This window comes from Marmota monax, unplaced genomic scaffold, assembly GCF_021218885.2.
Source record: "Marmota monax isolate L192 unplaced genomic scaffold, Marmota_monax_Labrador192_F-V1.1 WCK01_AAM20220418_F8-fsc00028, whole genome shotgun sequence".
Lineage (NCBI taxonomy): Eukaryota > Metazoa > Chordata > Mammalia > Rodentia > Sciuridae > Marmota > Marmota monax.
Genome location: NW_026694779.1, coordinates 11,075,387 through 11,083,479, shown reverse-complemented (window position 1 = coordinate 11,083,479; position 8,093 = coordinate 11,075,387). Strand labels below are relative to the sequence as shown.

Here is an 8,093-nt window from a genome sequence, read left to right as displayed (position 1 = left end):
GCTCTTTATCGTTTTTATTTTATATTTCTTATTTTCATTTGAATATACATTTTTGCACCACCTGGCAATTGCCAAAAGAAAATCTGCTGAGATTTTGATTGAAAATATTTAATATCTAAAAACATATTGGGTGATAACCGACCTTTTAAAAATATTGAGTTTTCTGATCCATGAACATGGTATATTTCTTTATTTTTATGATTTTATTTCTTTATTTGTCTGCAATTCTTTGTAGCTTTCAGTGTATAGACCTAATTTTGCAGGTTCCCTAGTGCTTAACAACTAACAAAAATGAGAAGATACCCCCAAAAGATCTGAGAAGGAGCAGCCAGAGAGATAGAAAGGAAACCCATAAGCTAAATAAATGCGGCACTTCAAGGAGAAGTAATCGAGTTGCTTCTGTGACATCACACAAAGTGAGGACTGAGAGTTGACCCCTGAACTTTCCAATGTATTACAGTGCCATCTATGACAGAGGATCCTTACCAGGGACAGCAGGGACAAAAGACCAATCAGATTGGATTTGAGAAAGGATTAATTGGAGTCAATGAGCATAGACAGCTCCCCTCCCCCACCCCATGGAATTTTATTTTAAGAAGAAGCAGGAAATTGTGGCAGTGGCTGGAAGGAAATGTGAGGTCAGACATTGTTTATCTTTACTATGGGCAAAATAGCCACAAAGCTCTGTGATGTTGCACTACAGCAGAGAGAAAGCTGAGGGTTCCAAAGTCAGAGGGTTGAGTGGCTGGATCAGCTCTTGTGTGGGTAGGAGAGGGCACTATGGGAAGTACAAATGCAGATGTCACCTGGAGGAGAAAGTGTGTTCACCTGAGCAGCAAGAGGCTGGCACGTGGCTAGATAGAGCCGTAGGAGCTTGATGAAGCTCTTTTTTTTTTTTTTTTTTAATTCCAGTCGCTTTCTTAGTAAAATAAGGAGCAAAGCAGCCAGTTGTCTTTGAATTGGGGGCAGAGTATTGCAGTTTTGAATAAAGGGCTCTCCCTTAAGTTGAGTAAATTCTTCCTCACCCTTCCACAGAATGATGATTCGCATTAGCATTTTTTACAAATCAAGATTTTTTTTTTTTTATGTAAAGAGTGAGAGCTTCCTTCAAGTGAAAATCTAGAAATTCAGTTAAGACAAACATCATCTCTATGTAGTTGTCCCACCCAGTTTGGCTCTCCATCAATTGTAGGGAAAAAGGATTGAGCCCACTTTGAGTTCACATCCTACAAAGAAACACCATCTTTTCCCTGAAGCCTCTGATGGTGCTGGTGAGTCATCATGGAAAAGTGATGGGTGAGACTGACAGAAATGCAGAAGAGTGTGATAATCCACCGAAACCTTTAGGCTATGGTCATGAAATGTAGTCATAGAAACCTTCTTTCTCATCCGATAAAAACGAACTGTGCCCCAAAAGATACCTTTTGACTTACCTGCATCCGATTACGGATTTTATGCTCCCCATGTCCATTCCCTGTAAGATGCTGAGTGTTGCTTTCCCTAACAAATGTGAAAATAAATCCAAGCTATTCTCTTCTCAGGCCATAGCCATGTTTGCATCTATTAGTATCTTGCATGTGTGTCCCTTTTATGTTGTTTAGCTTTTCTTTTCCAAGCAGTTAGTCCCTTAAAAACAAACAAGACCCACGCATATTATAAAGTTTACTTGGAAGGTTCCACGTAGAAACACAAAGAGCATTCATTTTTTAATTTATTTTTTTTTAATATAGAGTTTTCATACAAACCCATACACCCTTGTCCTCCACCTTGGAGATCATAAATACGTTGCTTGTGACACCAGCTTTGTTCTTTGGCTTTGTTTGACTCCACTTTGTGTACTTTCTTGTCTTTAAGGAGCCTTCTATTTTAAAAATGTGATTTATAAAGGTTTTAGGTAGTGCCTATGATCCTTTGATTCTATTTCCCTTTTCTCTTGACTCTAACTAGCCCTGGGAGTTCCTGGCATGCTTCAGAGAGCTTGCGTTTGAATCCAGTCTAAATCAGGGCAGACCCTTGACCAGCTTAATCTCTGCTTGCAGATGACAATGCAGTGAAACCCGAGGAAGAGAAAAATGAATGACTTCCTTTCCTGTCGGAAACCTAATAAGTAGTTAGTCTGACCCAGTTTTCAATAAGAGAGATTTTTTTTTTTTCTGATGACCCAACAGGAGTGACTGTCTCTACTCAAAAGAAAGAGGAGGGTGAATTTAATCTCTTATGCCTCTGGAATGGCAGCAGATCTCAGCAACCCTCTGATTTTGTGAAGGATGAGGAAGACAGAGCTGGCTCTCCACGCAGGGAGGATTTTCTTTTTGAATATTCCAAACGGGAGCGTTGCACATGTGCCTCAAGAACTAATTGTCTGGGTTCCGTCAGGAATGCAGCAAGAGAGGAGCGTATTTCATGCCTAAGACCAGACAGGAGCCACGCAATACTCTGTGGATAAAAGGCTTGCAGTCCCAGCTGAGAAAAAGAGGTCCCATTATCTCCCAGCTGCATAGACATTCCATACGGCTTGGTTCTGCCTGGGTGCACAGCATGCTTGGCTGAGGGCTTGCAACAGAGTTCTGCAGAAAAATTGCAAAGATCCCGAGACATTTCCCTGGGAAGATCTGTAAGTACTAAATTGTGCTGTCTGCTGCAATGAGAACATTGCCGGGCAAGCTGCAGTTTTTTTTTTTCCCTTCCTTTCGATGTCTTTGTATTAGCATAACAGGTAAAAAAAAAAAAAATCTGGGGTTGGGGAGAAATGACTGCTTTATTGATGTTGTGTTTCTGTGATGCTGATGCTTAAAATGCATTTATTCCTTGGGAGAGAGAGAGAAAATAAAAACGTATTGAATCTGTATTCGGGGGAGGTTAGGATCCAACCCAGGGAAAGAGACTACAGGTATAACATTGTGTTTCAATAGTCTTTGCTGCAGTAAAACTAATGGGCAAGACCGGATGACAGTGCTAATTCTGGTACTTTCAGATAGCTACACACCCTTTCTGTAACGGCAGATGGGAAAATGTGATTGCTAATTTTTTTTTCTTTCCCCCCGATGGAAGGGTTGAGAGGGGTGCGGTTTATGGTGCCCATGAAGGATTTACAGGAAGGGTTATAAAAGTTTCCTGGGGGAAGGTTTTGGTAAAGGTAGAGAAGCAAGACAGGAAGTCAGACAGGCTCACCAAATTTTGTCTGGCTTTTTTTTTTTAAATCCAGCATCGATGTAATACTTTCTAGAATCCCCTTTAGCGTTTGCATTAGTCAAGCTTATCAGCATGAGGTTCTCATAATACTTTATGAAAAGTTTCTGAAGTTGACGAGTTGGGAACAAAACTTTGAAGAGTTCTGCGATGAGCCACATGTATGTAACCCATTATGTTCATGTGACGCCTGTACATGGAGGGTTTGGAGGAGTTGGGGGGAATTGGAATGTATAGTTCTTGCAGCTCCACATGAAAATAACTTATGTGACAATAATCAGCACCCTGACTATGTCCTATGAGAAATATTCATCGCCTATTGAAATAGAACTTATTTTGAGGCAGGGAGGTGTTGGGGTTGGGGGGGGGGACAGAACAGTAGAATCACACAGAACCAATTTGGAAAATGAGGTCTTCATAATCTAATTCTACAGGGACAATGTATTTCAAAGATATCTGTAAAAGGAAGAGCCATATGTTGAATACTGAATTGCTTGATTGGAACAATTTTCTTTTATCTGCTGGGTTTGTTTATCATCTTTAAAAACTGTTGTTGTGGTGGAAGGTTTCACCAATTTATGTGCACTGTAGTAATCCAAGAAAACATTTAAGCCTTCTCTCTTCTGCCCCTCCACTCGCCTATCACACACATACACACACACCCACGCACACATGCACACACATGTAAATATATATGTTTTCACAAAACAAACATTATACCCACAAAAATGTGGGCTGGCACAATCTGTGCATCAAACAGAAATACAGAGTCCTTGTATTTTTGATACAATGGGATGTTTCAGTGGTTTTTTTTTTCTTTTTACTTTATTTATTTATTTAGCAATCATCATGGGTGTGCAGCCCAAAGACTTCAGATCTAGAAACTTTTACATAAGGCTTTGTATGTTACAATGAGAGAGAATTTCACCCATGCTAGCAGAAAACGAAAATGCAAAAATCTATTATTTAGGAACAATTGTGTGGCTTTTGCTTACTTTGTACATTTCTAGCAAAGTCCCAGAACATATTTTTAAAATTTCTGTTTAACTTTCCTTAATGAAGACAAATTCACTTGGTCATTGAGAAAAATGATCGAGTAGTGAGTCCGAGCTTGGATAATGATGTTATGAAAAGAATGTAAGATATAAACCTGATTGTATATTTATGGTCTTCAATAAGCAAAAACGCTCAGTGGAATAAAAGTAAACTTGAAACTCTTCCAATTTTTATGGGAGGGTGGTAATAAATTTTTGCTTATTTATTTATAGTAATGGCGTGTCAATTAGAACACAGTAGCATAACAAACTCTTTAAGTAACTCAAGCTCAAATAAAAGCTCAAAAAGTAAATTCCATCACCCAAAATATTGTAAATTATCATCATGCCTAAATTCAGATAATAAGATGGAGGGAAAGAGGAAAAACGGGGGTACTTTTGCAAAAATTATTTCCTATAATATATATATATATATATATATATATATATATATATATATATATATATAATTAGAGTAAGAAGTATTTAGATAACATGGTGGCATAATCAATGTTAGACAAACATTCTTTCATAAGAATGTTATCTTCATCCTATATTTTAAAACCTATAATATTTAATTTTAGGTAGCTTCCTTAAAACTATCTGAAATAAAACTCAAAAATTGCTAAATTTCTGCTATTTTTCTTTCCAAAGGAGATATTAGTTACAGAAAAAAATAACTCTATGGTTATGACCCAAAACTACAAAATCATTAACAGTTTAGTCATTTTTTTAAAAAGATCCGAATGGAGGTATTGAACAATCTCTAATAAGTCCTTTCTATAATAGTAAAATAAATCAGCACATGTACTTGATAACTATGGAGCCCTCCCCATACCTCCTGAATTCAAATTCCATTAGCAGTTTTCAATTACTAAGCTTTATAGTAACCACGATACAATGCTGAGCTTTATAGGATTTATCTTAATTCCCATAGACTTAGTTTAGACTGTGACTTAAACTTTGAAAGAAATCATCTTTACCAACAAACATTCACCCCGCAATTGACCATGACCTTCTTAGGTTGCAGAATTTCCGTTAGGTAAGTAGTACCCTGCCGCTAAACAGACAGCCAGAGGTGCCTGAATATTTCTTTCTTTCTTTTTTAACCTTATGCACAGTCTGTTCTGAGTGTCAACTGCATATTCTTCCATTGATAATCTTTTGGGAATCAACATTTCCTTCCAGAAATATTTCAGTATTTGTATGCATTGCTGGGGACCCTTCTTACATTGAAAGATGCGCAGAAATTTTAGGTGCATCTGAAATTTCCATCCTTGAATGTGACTTATTTTTTTTTTTGATGTTCCCATGATTCTTTACTTTCTTTTCTTGTCACAAGTTGTGGTCTTCATCAATATTCTCTGGATGTTTATCCCTTTAAATTAAGATTCTTTTATTTTCGGACTTTTTTTTTTTTTTAACCTTGTACTAGTTCTTTGGGCCTTATGTTCCAGGTTATGGGCTAACAGTTAATATTGCCTGTTTCTTTTCTGTAGGATCACCAATTACGGACATGTTGGACCTCATTTGTTTATCTTACACATATGTCATATTATCCAAACTCATTTTCACTACTATACTTTTCCTGCTCATTGTGTTTTATATTCTGAACCCAGTCTACCACAACCCTAGCAATGATTTTTTTAGTAGTTAATAACGTATTATTGTTTCGAATGTAACTGTCATCTCTAAAAAGTTTATTCTCCTCTATAATTGTTATTGTGTTTTTTCTCTTAGCTCCCTATATTTTATTTTGGTTACTAAAATTTCTGTTTTAAAATATGTGCAGAAAGATTTATGCTTTCAAGATATTAAGTCTCTGTAAGCAGGGCATGGGTGGGTACAAAACTGTAATCCAATGGCTCAGGAGGCTGAGGCAGGAAGATCCCAAGTTCAGGAACAAGCTTAGCAATTTAGAGAGATACCCAGTAACTTGGAGCGACCTTGTCCTAAAATAAAAACTAAAAAGGACTAGGGATGTAGTTCAGTGATATTGTGCCTCAGAGTTCACTCTCCAATAACAAAAAAATAAAATAAAAAAATAAAGATGTCTATGGTTATGTAATTGTAGTTTTCTAAGCACTTTCTCAAAATCATATCTGTTCTTTGAGATTTATGTTTTTTGACTACATTATTCTTCAAAGTGTATGCATCACAGATGGACAGGTGATATCTAGAGGATTTTTTAGGTCACTGAAAGTATTCTGTATGATTCTGTAGTGGTAGATACATGTCCAAATGCATACAATTGTCCGAATGCATAAAATGTACAAAACCTAGGGTGACCCTAATAGAACCTATGAACTTTGGGTGATCGTAACATCAATGTAGGATTATCAAGTTAAACAAGTTTACCATTTTGGATTAGTATATCAATGGTGGGAGAGGTCACACATGAGTTAGGGTAGGAGACATAAGGTAATTCTAATTTTTTTTTTTTTTGCTCAATTTTGATGTGAACCTCAAGGTGCTCCAAAAGAAATAAAATCTATGAAATAGTGGGGAGGAAAAGGATTCAAGTGTTTTTCGATATTTTATTTAAATATTATTTTGGAATGAAGTTAAGTATTTGTGGGAGAACAATGGAGTTAGGAGTCTGTGGTAGAAATGTTAAGATAGAGTATCTAGAGTCTTAACCAAGTTTGCTCTCCAAAATGTTGGAATTGTCAAATGGCCATCTCCTCTCTCAAATATGAGAGACACTGTCTCGGTTGTCTTTGAGTGACTGGCATAATTTATAGAGAAGCCATTAAAACAGGAGTCTATGTGTTCTAGACATACTGTGTTACATTTTTGTCACTGTGACCAAAATACCTGACCAGAACCACTTGGAGGAAGAAAAGACTATTTTGAGCACAGCATTTCAGAGGTTCAATTCATGGTTGACCAACTTCCTCACTCCAGGCTGCCTCACGCGAGGCAGAACATCATGGTGGAAGAGCATGGCAGAGGAAAGTTGTTCACCTCCTGGTAGCCAAGGAACAGAGGGAGAGAGAGAAAGAGACAGAGACAGAGAGAGAAGGTCCCATGTCCAGGGACCCTCCTCCTTCAGCCATGACCTCATACGGTTGCCACCCAGTTAGTCATTTTGAATCATCAGTTCAGCAAATGGATTAATCCACTGTTGAGTTACAGCTCTCATAACTTAGTCTTCTCACCTCTGTCTCTGTGAGAGCAATCACTGAAGACAGACGGCCTTTTGCTTTGTTTCGCTTTTGTATCCTGACCACTCCCACCATGAACTTTTTCTTTCCCTTCATTGTTTCTGTAGAATGGGAGATGAATAAGAATCTCTTTATTTAATGAGCTTTAGGTAGGAATCTTTCAGCTTAGAGCAATTCACCAAATGAAGGTTTCATTAGAAAAATTATTATTTTCATTATTCTCATGGACAAAAGCCATTCTAGTTATAATTGAGTATGCATGCATGATGTATGTGTTCTAGAGTATGAGAGATTTGTCATGGTACAGGCATGACACTGGCTGTATAAGAGGAAAGACCAGCTCCTGGACCTGCTTTCTGCTAGCATCCTCTACTTGTCTATACTATGATGCCTTTGGCTCACTTAACTGTCTTGTAATAAATCCTAAAGTAATTTGCAAGTGCATTTGTATTATCACAATACAAATCAAAATTTTGCTGACCTGGGTCCTTTTTTAAATGTAGACTTAAGTATGAAACTCATACAGAAGAGGTTTCCAAATATATGAGTAAACGAATTAATGAAATTACATGGGTTATCGTGATCCTTAAAAGAAGCACTAAAATAATTAGGGTTTTGGGTTTTTGTTTTTTTTTTAATCTTATGAGGTAGAAAATTGAATACCCTACTGGTGAAACAAATTTTGTTCTCTGAGTTGGAGGAG

At 37.1% G+C, this 8,093-nt stretch overlaps 1 protein-coding gene across 1 annotated transcript in view; it reads left to right on the top strand.

The window, feature by feature from the left end:
- The first annotated feature begins 1,874 nt into the window (after window positions 1-1,874).
- The window catches only part of Cntn6 (contactin 6), a 288,762-nt gene continuing 282,543 nt past the window's right edge, over window positions 1,875-8,093 (top strand). The window contains 1 exon segment of the mRNA XM_046425552.2: window positions 1,875-2,614. The gene's annotated coding sequence lies outside the window, so the exon portion shown is untranslated.